The sequence below is a fragment of the Pinus tabuliformis genome, chromosome 7, assembly GCF_031772625.1.
Source record: "Pinus tabuliformis cultivar Carrire ecotype Pingquan chromosome 7, CPIR1, whole genome shotgun sequence".
Classification (NCBI taxonomy): Eukaryota; Viridiplantae; Streptophyta; class Pinopsida; order Pinales; family Pinaceae; genus Pinus; species Pinus tabuliformis.
Genome location: NC_142293.1, coordinates 1906685795 through 1906701116, shown reverse-complemented (window position 1 = coordinate 1906701116; position 15322 = coordinate 1906685795).

Here is a 15322-nt window from a genome sequence, read left to right as displayed (position 1 = left end):
TCTTAAGGATGAGAAGGAAAAATTTCAGATATTTTTTAGTGGATTTCCATTAGCATTTAGAGATTGGATTATATATGATGAACCTCATTGACTTGAGTAAGTCATTGGTAAGTTCAAGCATTGTTATGAATAATAAAAGCGTAGGACATAATATTAGCAAGGATGGAAAGGAAAAGACAAATGTAAAGGTAAATGGAAGCTGAAGAGAACAAGGCATCAAGATGCAGATGAGAAAGAAAATGTTGCACCAAATAAGAATTTAAACGTGGTTAGATAGGGACATGGGTGAGATATTGGAGGGAAACTAAATAAGGGTGATGGTACAAGTGAGTTAGAGTGTTGGACATGCGGTAAGGAGAATCTCGAGAAATATTTTTCATAGAATTAGGGTGGTTGGCATTAGATTGATAGTGCATAGGAAGCATCGACAATTGGGTATGTTGGACAAAGCATTCCATGGATTTATGCACTGTTGGATAATAAGTAGGGAGATCACCAATTAAATGTTATCGATGTGGATGGTAAGATTTGTGATCAAGTGTCTTCCATTTTGATTGAACCTAGATCTAATTATAGTTATGTTAGTCATGAATTGGTGGGTTAGTGTGGTTTGAATAAATAAGTGCATGTAAAATCATAGTTAGTCAAACTGGCTACAGGTACAGATAAGAGAGTGTATCACTCGGTAAGAGCTTCTTCATTCTAGTTGAATGTTATGCCTAGCTTAGAACATTTGAATGTATTGTTGTTGGGATCATATAGTATGACTTTGGATATGAACTGGTTCTATTTTCATAGGAGGAAAGTGGATTGTTACAACAAGGCCATTGAATGTTTGGATGACAATGGAGAATAAATAATATTGCATGGTAAGAAGACAGCAACATCAGTTAGAATGGTGACAATGATGTAGGTAAAGCGTAGCTGCGGAAAAGTGTGTGTGTTATTTGCAGTGCATATTTCTAGCGATAAAGGTAAGGATGTTGAGGAAGTGAAGGTATTGAACAAGCACTTGATCTTGCAACAATTTTAGGATGTATTTCCCGCAAAGATTTCATAGTTTCCTCCACACAAAGAAGTGGAATTTTCCATTTAGTTTTTAACCGGGGTAGCACCAGCATCGAAGGCACCATAAATGATGAGCACTAAAGAATTAGTAGATTTGAAGTTACAATTACAGGAAATTCTTGACAAGGGATACATTAGGCCAAGTGTATCCCCTTGTGGTGCAACAATATTATTTTTGAAGAAGAAGGATGGTACTTCAGGCTATGCATTTATTACAAGAAGTTAAATGAGGTGACCATCAAGAACATGAATCTATTTTCGAGGATTGATGATTTTTTTTATCAATTGAAGCAAACAATAGTGTTCTTGAAGATCAGTCTAAGATTCAGATACCATGAGTTACACATTAAGGAAGAGGACATTTACAAGACAACTTTCCAAAACATGTATGAGCATTATGATTTTTTTGTAGTTCCATCGAGTTTGACTAATGCTCCATTTATGTTAATTTAATTGACGAATAGTGTGTTTCATTCTTTGTTGGACAAGTTTGTTATTATATTCATTGACATATTGTAATACTCTAAGAATGAGGAAGAACATGTCGAGAACTTATTACAAATGTTGAGATTACTGAGAGAATATTATTTTTATGCCAATTTAAGAAAATGTAGTTTGTTTCAAACAAACGTACATTACATTGGACATGTCGTTTCCAAGGGAGCCATAGTAGTGGATCGTTAGAAAGTAAGAGCTATCATGGAGTGGGAAGATCCTAGAAATGTTTATGAGGTAAGGTCATTCATTAGGTTAGCGAGTTATTATAGAAGGTTCATAAGGAACTTATATTGCATTGCATATCCTATTACGTCACTATAGAGGCACGGTAAGAAATTTGAATGGAAAAAGGAATGTGTAGACAGTTTCAAATAGTGAAGAAGTTGTTGACAAAGGCTCGAGTGTTAAATATTGTAGATCGAGACAAAACGTTTCTGGTATCTACAAATTTTTAGAAGAGAGGACATGGTGGAGGTCTTATGCAGAAAGGATAGGTATTAGGCGATGAGTCATGGAAACCTAATGAGCATGAATAGAATTATTTGACACATGATCTTGAGTTAGCAGCAATCATCCATGCATTAGATATGTGGAGGCATTATCTTCTTCGCATGAGGTTCATACTGATGAATGACCATAGTGGATTGTGGTATATGTTTGACCAATTGAGTCTGAATGCCAAATAAGCTAGATGGTTGGCGACGAGTAGTGAGTTGAATAGGGTTGCATATACTCTTAGGAGGAGAGTAGAGGTGAATCACATAGTGACTATGAGATCTTTTGCGATAGATCTACATGATTGGATCTTATAAGTAAGACAATAGGATAATAGGTACATGGAGCTTACGCACAAGTTATATGAGGTTACAAGTGACCGGGATGTGGACTATTGTCTTACAACATATGGTTTGGTTAGATTTAGGAACAAGATCTATGTGTCGAATGGCAGTGAGATCCAAAAGACTATATTATGAGATCTTTATGCGAAGCCATCTTTAGATAACCCAACGTATTATAAGACACTCACAGTAGTGAAGAAGTTTTATCGTTGGCTGAATCTGAAGAAGGAAGTGGTAGAGCTTGTGGTCAAATGCTTAGAATCTCAATAGGCCAAAGCATAATGCAAGCATATAGGTCAACTACTAAAAACAATACTTATTCCAGAGTAGAAAAGGGAGGTCATTTTCATGGATTTCATCACAGGTTTACTCAGGACAACTTGACAACATGATTCCATCATGTACGTGGTGGATAAGTTGACTAAGTTAGTGCACTTCATTCCAGTGAAGTGTACTTATTCACTTGGTGATGTGGCATAGGTATTCATCAAAGATGTAGTGAGATTGCATTCTTTTCTAAGGAAGATTTCAGAAGACATGGATTCTTAGTTCACTTGCAAGTTTTGCAAGGAATTTTTTGTTGGTTTGGGTACACAGTTGGCCTTCACCCTACCTTATCATCTGCAGATAGATGGATAGAGAGAGGGTCAATATGATATTGGAGGACATTTTGAGGATGCATTTGATGTATTAGTAGATGAGATAGGAGGAGTACCTTCCATTGGTTGAGTTTACTTACAACGATGGGTATCAATAGTCACTCAAGATGAGTCTATTTGAGGCACTATATGGGAGGAGTTGTAATACTCCCATTAGTTGTGGTGATCAAGTGAAAATGTTGTTGATAGGAGCAGATATGCTCGCACATATAGAATAGGAAATGAAAGTAATCAAAAAGAATCTGAAGGTAGCACAGGACAGACAGAAATGTTATGCAGATTAGAACAAGTTGTTTAAGGATTTATAGGTTGCGACACAAGTGAACTTATGCATCACGACCAATACATCCTTGAGGATTAGATCATGTGACAAGTTCGCACCTCAACTTTTTGGACCTTTCAAGATTCTTTAAAGGATTGGACCAATAGCCTATCGACTTGCAATACCTCCAACAGTGAAAGTCCATGATGTTTTCCATGTGTCATTACTTAAGAAGTATGTTAGAGATGTTGATCATGTTATTTATTGGTCTTTATTGCAGGTGGAGCTATATGTATGATTGCAGCTCGAACCTCATTGTATATTGTAGACAAATATGCTCATGATTTAGAATCAAGCAATCGAGCAAGTCAAGGTGCAGTGGAAGTAGTTTAGGCCCGATGAATCTCTGTAGGAGATGGCAGACGAGATGAAGGCTATGTATCCTTCTGTATTCGCTAGTTGAGTGAAGGTTTTCTATATATTTTTTGGTGTGATGTTTTTGTTATATGTACCATAGCATGTTTATTATGAATATTTTCTATGCTAAAATCTTTAACTTTTAATTATTTTATGTTAAAGTAAAAGTTAAAGCTTTTTCTTAGTAATTTAGTGAAATAAATTTTCAAAAAAAAATGATATTTTTGTTATTTAAAATGCATTTTAAATTTCTAACAAATTTGAACAAAAATATGCCAAAACAATTCCAAAACAGAAAACAACTAAACTATAACCAATAAATAAATAACTTAGGAGCCTTAGATTGACGTGATGAATATGGTTACTCATGTGAACCTCTAATAAATCAAATAGTAAATTTTGTTTGAACTTTTATTTCAAATTAAAATTAATTTATATTTTAGATATTTTTTAATAATAAATATGTTGATATGAGTAATCACAAAGTTAGTATTTGGTCGAGGTTTCGAACCAGCTACTGTGGTTCATCTTTCGGATTTGGTTGACCAAAAGAGCTAATATGGTTCTTAGGATGAACTACATTACTTGGTTCGAAACGTCCACCAAATCCTAAAGATGTGATTAATCTGAAAGACTAATATCAACATTATGGATCACAAAAGTCTTAGATCTAACAATAAATATGTTAGTTTGTTTTGAATTTTTTTAATTTAAATATAATTTTTACTAAATTAAAAGTGGAAAACCAAGTCTTTGCTATAAAATTAAAATTTAATAATACATATATATATATATATATATATATATATATATAACATAGAATTATATATAGCATAACTAACACACACACACATAGATATACACACATATAACTTTCAACAAAAATTTATGATTATTTAATGTAATGTGCTCTTTATAATCACATAAGATTGGTGATTCTCAACAACTTCTTAGGAGTAAAGTTTATCTAAAACCAATAATTTTCCTTGAAATTTCAATTACTCATATTGTATAATTATTTTAATTTAATAATATGACAACTAGATATATCTCTTAGTTCTCACCCTTATTAAATTTTATTAGTTGAGTAATGATTTGCAACTTAGACTTCCTATATTAAAAATAGATTTTATTTAGTTAATTATTCAATTATATTTAACTTACACATTCTATATTTATATTTAACTATATAATGTAAAATAGCATAGCTATAACATCATATATATGTGTTTGTTTGCCTGTGTTCAAGTTCAAACAATGCATCATTGACACATACATTTAATCCATGGTGAAATGCTCATTTAAAGTGAATATTAGCATTTTGACTCTTTTCTAATTTGTACCATATTATTTTATTATGTAGCATGTTGTACCTGAAACATTGTCTTCATGTGCTCTCACCTAATACATATGATGTGTCGAAATGAAACATTATAAGAACTTATCTTATGGTGTATTTGGCTTTTTATTAGTTTTGCAAATAGTTTTATGTCAACTCTTTAAATATTTTTTCTCTATGAATAAAATGCATTATTTAGAAATGAGAAAAAATGTAAGTTAGATTTGATCACTTGTGTTGATTGCGTTTACATGGAACTCAATAATATGGTTGATAATTTATCAAAATGATACTCTAAAAATTAGGACTTCAACCTATAGTATTCTACATGAGTTTATATATGGTTTTCTTGTCAACATTTTTTGTATGTCAACATTTTTTTGTTGAATTAATTTATATGTGTTATTGTAGATTCATCTATCATATGCCCCCCAAATCTAGTCTGTTAGAGTGTTGGGGGACTCATTGTACTTGGTGTTGTGTGATATATCACATAACCCAACTAGAGTGTGTCTTCCACTCATAGATCCTCCATCTAACACCACTAAGAGTGTCAAAGGTAGCATTGTCATCTATGTTAATGATCTTGTTACCCATAGTGGACCTTCTTCACCTCTTGCATTTCACCTCTTGCATTTTAAATCCTCTTTAAATTTATGTGTTTATATATTGCAATTGTCTTTAATTATTAAATATTCCACTCATGTGTTTGATTTTAATGTATATGTTATTATTCTTCTAGTTTCTTATTTATGTTAAATTATGTTTATAATTTGTAGATATTGAGCACGGCGAAGTTGAGGATCATAGTGTAGGGTTGATCCCTCCATGGAATGATGTTATAGGGAGTATCATAATTGAGGAGGTTAGGGCTGAGTGGACATATATGGAACTAGAGCTAGATAAAATATTTGCTAGTTCACCTACTAGGCATAGTTTGTATTTGATGGGAGATAACATTAATAGGTTAGATATCATATTTTTGGATTCAAGTGCATTAGGTAAGTCATGCATCTATGACCATTTCCATGGGAGGTAGTCCGTAACTAAATAATTTGTAATGATTCTGAATATTCCACTTAGCATCCATTGCATGAGGTGATGCTCATAGGGTGAAAAAGTGGGATTGAAACTATTGAAAATAAATAACATAGCGTCAATCATCACTTCATTTCACCTTCCACAAAGGTCATCCATAGGAGATAGTCTCTCGCTAGAACTCCCTTAACTGTGGAATTTTCCCACAATCAAGCCCACTTAGCTTGCTAATTTCCAAAACCTTAGCAAGTATTGAGCCTCATGAACCATTCAAGTAGATATCCCTTCACTCTTTTGAATTAATTATTGGGGGTTTTCAATAGTGCATTATAGGTTAATCCACACATACCAAAGAGAAAGCCGGCAAAGAGAAGTCCAATATTCCACAGATAATATTAGGGGGCTAGAGGTTAGAGGCCCACATACCTAGAAGGTAGTGAAAGATTGCACCAAGAACATTAATATTAGTGGGGAGTTGTTTAACATCCCTTTGGATTGTCATGATAGACATGCTCATCCAATTATGTTAACATATTTTAAGAATGTTGATGCAACCCCTTGTGTTTATGATCAATTCATTGGGGCACAACCCATGTGTCACACACAGGGTACATATATATAGAAATTTTGACTCTTATTTTCAAATTATACATTATTTGTATTAATAAGTCCATATGAGATGGAATTAATATTAATAAGTTCACGATGACATGCATACACAATCCAATTACATAGATGAGGTTCTGAGGTCATTTGAGGGGGTAGTTGATGAGCCAATGCAACCTCATGTAGTGCATGCTTCCATGGTTCAGTTTCCTCCACCTCATAACACTCATGGGGAGGAGAGTGACTATGTACAACCACATGGATGAGTAGTTGAGGTAATTGTTTTTATTCCTAAGATTTCATCATTTTCTTTTTTTAAGTTACATGTATACATGCAAATTAATTCATACACAAATTAAATTTGTCTTTGCTAGTGGGTACACACACTCAAATGTAGAGTGGTGTAGGGGAGAACCAAATCGAGATTGATCAGGCCCCCATCTCATGTGACTTCCATTTACACTCGATTGAGCCATAGGTAGGGAACTAATTAAATGAACAATTTATAATCAATTATTTCAAGATCGTTTATTTTCTATAAATAATCTTCTAATTAATTTGAATTTTGAATGTGTTATATTGGAGTACTAGATTATGGACATTCACTTTGTGTAGTAGAATAGACATAAGAGTTCTAGAAGTGATACATTCTAGAGTGGATCATAGATAGTTTGTATATTTTCAAACCCATTTCATAGGGCATATTCACATGTGATACGAACATTGTATATTTTCATACATGGATACTTTATGGATGCATGAACGTTATTTAAGTTTATGGAGGCTTATTATTTTAGTTTATGGATGTTCATGTACAATGTAATTTGTAAATATTTTCATATGAACAATTTATTAAAAAAGATAATAATTTTGACTTCTAGCTTCATAAACTAAGAAAATAAGTACAATCTTAGAGTATGATGGAAGTCACTTTGATACTTCAAATAAACTAAAATATATCATGGTGACTAAAAAACCCAAATTTAATTGAAATAAGTGTTAAATTTCCTTAGGTACTATGCTACCTCCAATCCATAATTGCAATAAAATATGTTATGGATGGATTGGAAACTCTTCAGACTTGTTGTTATGGAGTGGAGGGGTACTCCTACCAATGAAAATGGGGCAATGAATTTCCTGAGGTACTATGCTACCCAAATAAATCTCCTCACCTAAGAAACATTAGTAGGCATGGAACATTTCATAATGGTGTCCATATTGGAAGGGTCTATCTTTAGTTCTCCTCCACCTATCACATACCCTAGATACACTAAAAACTGTTGTGCAAACTAGCACTTCTTGAGATTTTGTAGCAATTGGTGCTTCTTTAATCTTTCCATCACATTAGCCAAATGTGAAATATGCTCCACCTAGGTAGAACTATATACCAGCATATCATCTAAATAGACAATAAAAAATTAATATATAAAAGGGCCCACTATATCATTCATTAATTTCATAAATGTAAGTGCCTTGCATAGGCCAAATGGGGTGACTAACCACTCATGCAAAACTTACCTAGTTTTGAAGGGGGTCTTCCATATATTTTCTTGTTGCAGATCATTCATGGGAGAGGTTATCTATTCTTGAGTGCTATTTTTGTTAACCCCCTATAATCTATACACATCTCACAAGTCCCATCAGTCTTTGGCACAATGTTCATGGGCGACCCACATGGTGATGTACTCTGTCAAATGACACCCTATTGTACAAACTGTTGCAACTATTTATTCACTTCACATGCTTCTATAATGAACAACATAATAACATAATATTTGGTAATGGTGGGTCTAGCAATTGTTGGATATCATGCTCCACTTCTCTCTTAGGTGGTAACTCTTTAAGCTCTCGAAAAACATCCTTGTATTCCTACAACAACTCCTCCAATTGTTGTTTTTGTTTCTTAGTACACCCCTCAAGGGATAACGTACCTCTTATTAACAACTCTACAAACTTTCTCTTTAAAACAATAAGATATAATTATTGATCTAACTGATCAATTTCTTGTCTTGGTTGGCACTTACTAGTGAAAATTTCTATTTTCCTTTGTGGGTATTGATGATGAACAATTTTCCATCCTTCACAAGCATGTACTGGTTATATCTCCTCATGAATATTTCATCATGCATGTAAATGTATGGACTAGAGAACATGATAGAATCTACAGTGATAGAAAATCTAATTTTGCACTTTTTTTTACCTTCAGATCCTAATAACTATTTATCCATCCCAATGTTTACTGATTTAGATGATGATGAACTTCCAACCCCAACTTCTTGACCAACTCAATTGCAATGAAATTTTCCTGTGACCCTAAGTCAAACAGAGCATCAATCTTTGTATCTTTGTCTTCTTAACCTGTATCTTTATATGAGAGTGTTTGGTCATTTCTCTAGGGCGGTTCACCTCCTTCTCCCCAGATATACAAATGATCTTAGTTTTGAGATGCTTTCAACTTGGTTGCTAGAACTTTCGCCATGAGATTCTTCTTCTTATTATCTTTATTCTTGTTCTTAGGGATTAGCTCTAGATGCAACTTCCAACACTTCTCCTATGTATGACCATCAATGTTGCAGTGGTTGCTAGGATCTTTGTGGTTTGTTGTGGCTCCCATAATTTTATCTTTTACCTTCTTTTTTTTCTTCTCTCCCTCCTTAGAAACATCATGTTTCTCTTTGTGCTTTGATCCACTTGATTATGCTCTCTTGAGGGTTATGTTCTCTAGGTACTGTCCATATAAACAAGCCTAGTGGAGTGATTTGGGCTTGAAAAACATCACATTCTCACACATATGGCCGTGAAAACCTTGGAGATACTTTAAACGAATTTCTATAAATTAGTCCACTAAAATAAACAAGGAAGACTTTGAAAAAATCACAAAAGGGAAAAGGTATCTGGGGTTGTAAGAGGAAGCATGTGGAGGACCAAGTGTTGGAAAGGTTGTCAATCAATTGAAATTAATGCCACTAGTCAAATAATTACAAACCTACAAGGGGAGTCATTGTTTCAATCTAGGTTATACATATATCCATTGAATAAATAATCATGCAGTTGTCTATAATGCGACTTTTTGAATGCCTTTCGGGCGGGTTTTTCTGGTCGGAATTTATTGGAATCCTAAGTTTGAGAGCTAGTTTCTGCACAATGAAAGCATCCTAGGGGTTTTCGAGAGTGCTGAATCCAAATATACAGTTAAAAAACCATTTTAACTGCAGCAAATCAAGATTTAACCTCAACTTCTTCCGCCGGATTCAGTCACCGGAATCTCCAAAAAGTCGCATTATAGACAACTCCAATAATCATCACCCTAGTTCACCTTGGCTCGATGAACATGCTCAAACAAGGCTGCACACAAGTGGAAATAAGAGTTGGTGTGGGACCCATTTTTGAAGCTCAATAGAGACAAGCTTTGTTCTTGTTAATTTCCTTGTAAAAATTTAGGTCTCACCCTTTTTCCCATAAGTGAATTTGTCAAGGGTCTTGAGGCCCTAAGACCAAGACCTCGAGAGATGGATAAATGGATGGTGATGGCACTTAACATTAAAATTACTGCATAGGGAAAAATTAAATAACAAAGGAATTCATGAAAAAGAAAGGTGCTTCAAACCCATCCTTTGTAGAAGTGATGTGGATACAGGACAACGAGGACCAATGATGACAAGACAGATAACTCGCTCCCATTTGCTAATTATTATGATGAAGATGTGGTAGCTAGGGTGGAAATGAAAGTAGCTCATGATGCCAACATGACGAGACAACATGACATGCGGTAGGAATTTTTGGTGTTTTCAAGTGGCCAAGTGGGCCAACTATTGGTGACATGTGGCATCACCCAGAACTGCCATGTGGCATAGTTACATCAACATTGATGTTGTGTCTTTCCCTTTAAGTTCGTGCCAAGTGAATATGTTTAGTGGAATATTTTTGTGTTAGTGATTTTTTCATTTAGGTTCAAAAATATGCTAAGTGTTAAAATCTCGGTAGAGGCAGTGTTGTGGTAGACTAGGGAACAAGATCAAGAGATGAGAAAATTCTCTTTTTTCTAACATGAATGTTCACATATCACCCTATTTCTAAAGGGGTTCTCGGTGGTTTTCATTGATACAGGTCGAGCAATAAGACCGAGAGATGGGAAAATTCTATGTTTGTTGATATGAATTTTCACGTCTCGCCCCATTTCCAAAGGGTTTCTTAGTGGTTTTAAATGAGACAGACCAAGGAACATGACTAAGAGATGGATATAGTTCCCATCACCATCAATTGGTAGTAAATTCATGCCACCTACACACAAGAGTTATTCCATCGTGATCACATAGAAAAGGAGCCCAAAGGATTGAGGGCACAAGAGCCTAGAGTAGCAGTAAAGTTAAGCACCTTGGTCATTTATCTATGGTCATAACACTTGGTCACTTGGTCGAATGCATCATATTATAGTTAATGTAGTTATTGGATTTGATGGGTTCAGTGATGGTCGAGCCTCAATGTGTAGTACAAAAATCAAAAGAGGAAGATGAAGTTGGTGAGCTAGTTATAAACTGCTCTGCCATAATTGGGTGATATGTGTCATCTATAAGGAGTTAGCATGTGGTAGTGATGATGTTATATCGAAAGTCAACGAGTCGAGGATTGAGGATATCTGAACTTTACAACAATTGGTGATTTAAAAAGTTTCGATAAGGAGTCTCTCATGTGTTGGAACTTGGTCGAGGAAACTAATAAAGCCAAGGGAGAGAGCTAAAATGAAAGGGAGAATATGCCCTAACAAGAGCGTAAATACTCTAGTAGCTCAAGGCTAAGAGGAAGGTCATGGACCTCATTCCTATGGTGAGAAATTTGGAGAGGGCTAAGTAGATGGGGCTCATCATATCGGAGGCTGGCAATCGAAAGATTAGAATATTACACCACTAATAAAGTTACGATATGTGAAGCTTACAATGTTTTTGGTGCTTGGTCATGGAGCCCGGGAGGAATCCCATGGTTGTTCATCACTAAGAAGGATTCCTATGACAACTGCAACCTTTAAGTAGATAATCATCATAGTAGCAAGCTTAGTGGAAAATCCACAAATTGATGTTGGAAGTGATGGCCCAGGAGGAATTCCATGGTTGTTCATGGCTAAGAAGGATTCCTATGATAGTTTCAAGCTTTAAATAAAGAATCATCATAGTAGCGAGCTTAGTGGAAAATCCATAAGCTAATGTTTACATTGAAGGACGAGATGGAAGTCCATGGTAGCTACATGCTTCATGTAAAGGATCCCCTTGGTGGTTGTGAGTTCAGTCATTCAGAGAGTCAAAGTGTAGGATAATGGCACAAAGTTTTGAGCTATCATAGAGGTAGAATATAGGCTCAAAGCCTACATTAGACCCTCTCCATTGGAAAGTGCTTTGGAAGATATTTTAGCTTTCATAAAATGATAACAATGCCATGCAGTAGTTAAAAAATCATTGCATTCAAATTTACCAAATTATATTAGATTTATTGTAATGTAACATATTTTATTAAATTGATGATACAAATTTTAGAGTCAAATTATTTTGACATGGAGATCTTAAAATTATGTAATCTTTTTTCTGTCAGGGATAATGCGTAATCATGTCATATAATCACTCACAAATAAGTTAGAAGATTTTGTGTTCTCTGTGAAAAATTAGGGCAACAAACTATTAGGGTGGTGAGTGCTCAAAATTATCTTTGAGAAGATCGGTAGTGTCAGTATATTTGTTTCAGATTAGACAGTTGGTTGATAATCATATTAGTAATAAGTTTACTATATAACAATGCAGTTAATGGTTTAATTCAATATGAGATTTACAACATGTTTGAGCTAACATAGTGAGTGTGTTTTATTTGTTCATTGTTTTTCTTTTTATGTGTTTTTCTTCACAATTATGTTGGATTATCACTTGGCTTAAAGAATGCATTTCATATTCTACAAGTGGTATCGAAACAGTTAAAATTGTTTTGGGTTAAATTTGTATTATCAGACTTTTGCCAAAGTTAATCATGTCAAATTCTAACCAAATGCCGGTTCGATAATTTGATGGGAACGATTATGATTATTGGTGCATTAAGATGCTGACCTTTTTTATTGGAAAATATTTGTGGGAGATTGTTGAATCAAGTTATGAGGATCCAACCGATTGGAATTTCCTTACAACCAATGAAAGAATAGCGAGAAAGGAAGCAAGGAAGAAGAATGCTCAAGATTTGTTTCACTTTCAGATAGATCTTTATAAGAGCTTATTTTGAAGAATATCAAGAGAAAAAAGTGCCAAATATGCCTCGGAGACTGTACAAGAAGCTTACTAAGGAAGTGATCAAGTTAAGGTGCTCAAGCTTTAGAGATTGAAGCAAGAGTTCGAGAATTTGAAGATGCAAGAAGTTGAAAGTGTTAGTGACTATTGTGTGAGAGTCAAAGATGTGGCCAATAAAATGGATACACTTGGAGAAACTATGAGTAATGAAGTTTTAATCAAAAAGGCATTGAGATATTTAACACATAGATGGAATCATGTTTCCATAATCATGGAAGAAATTAAGGTTTTGACAAAACTACAGTTTGATCAATTGGTTGGATCCTTGATGTCTCATGAAGAGAGATTGAAGGACACTTTTTAAGGTGTAGAGAAAGCTTCTTCCTCTAAATTAAAAATTGCAAAGAATGAAGATGCACGCAACAATAGTGCTAAAAGAAATCAAGGTCAAGGTAAATGGAAAAGCCAAAATTCTTCAAGAGGTAGAGAAAGAAGTGGCTCAAGAGGAATATGTAGTTTCAAAGGAAGGGGTAGAGGTATATTTGATAAGAGAAATGTTTAATGTGACTATTGCAATAGGTATGGCCACTTTGAAAGAAAATCCATATTGAAAGAAGGTAAAAATGTTAACTATGCTCAGGGAAGTGGTGAGTATCCTCGAGATCACTTATTTTATCTTATGAAAAAGGTGAAAATACTAGTAAAGATGTTTGGTACCTATATTTTGGATTCTCTAACCATATGATGGGGAATGAGAACTTGCCTTCAACAAGGGATGGAAGTTTCAAATCTAAGATCCAGCTTGGAAATGATAAAAACATTGGAGGTTGGTTCCAAAGGAGATATGGAGGTCCAAACAAAAGAAGGTATAAAGAGTATTCATGACATTTATTATACTCCACAATTGAAGCATAATTTGTTGAGAGTTGGGAAACTATGCGAGAAAAAATATAAAGTAGTCTTTGAAAATAAGACATGTAATGTTTATGAAAAGAATAAGGGAAATATGGTGATCATTGTTTTGTCTATGACAAGAAATAGGATGTTTCCCTCAAGGTTTGATGAACATAACAACAATCTTGCAAATATGGTTTACGAGGATTCAAGTTGGTTATGGCATCTCCAGTATGGGCATTTAAATTTTCACATTTTGAAGTTTCTAACCTCACATGCATTACTTTATGTTTTGCCCAAGGTAGAGGAGCATAAGGAGGCTTGTTATGAAACCAGCTCAAGAAAAGATAGAAAAGAAAGATCAACGCCTTAGAATTCAGCCTCTTCGAGGGGGCAACCTCCTTTACATTACATAAATGAACCATTCTTGGATGATACAAATGAAAATACCTCCTTTCTATATATAGGAGTCTAAGTGGTCCCAATACAATCAAAGCCTACATAACAATAATATTGTAGGGCACAACAATAACAATAGTGGGCTTCTATGTGGCACAATAGTAACAATATGGGCACTACATGGGTACATCAATATAAATAAGGGGTATAACTACAATAGTAATGGGGTAATCACTAGTATTATAGGGACCCAACATGCCCCTCTCCTTCAAAAAAGTGTTGTCCTCAACGCTTGAGTAGTTCAGGATACTTCTGCATAAAATTCTCGTCCTCCCATGTGGAATCTTCAGTGGATAAGTTCTTCCACTTGATAAGGTACTCTGAAATTGATCGATTTCGTAGCTGTCGAGTTCTTGTTTCTATAACTGCTTCCGGTTCCAATATAATTTTTCCTTCTTCGTCAAGTTCTGGCAATATTGTTTGAACTGGGAGCTTGTCGCCTATAACCTTCTTTAAGCATGAAACATGGAAAACTGGGTGCAATCGAGAAGCTGCAGGAAGCTCCAATTTGTATGCCATAGTACCAATCTTTTGCAACACCTTGTACGGACCATAATACTTTGGTGATAATTTATTATCCTTCTTAGCTTGCTTGAGGGACATTTGCTTATATGGTTGTAGCCGTAGGAATACCCAATCACCTACATCAAAACTTCTTTCACTGCGATGCTGATCTGCCTATTGTTTCATTCTATTCTGTGCCAACACAAGGTTATCCTTTAAGAGTTGGAGGACTTGTTGTTGATGTTCGATGTGATGTTCCACTGCCTGAACCTTAGAATTTTCTCTTAAATATGATGTGATGGATGGTGGTTGATACCCATAAAGTGCCATAAATGGGGTCATTTTTGTTGATGTATGAAAGGAAGTGTTATACCACCATTCAGCCAGAGGCAAGCATTTGACCCATTGTGTCTGTTTATCAGATACAAAGCAACGAAGGTATCCTTCCAAACCTTTGTTTACTATCTCAGTTTGCCCATCAG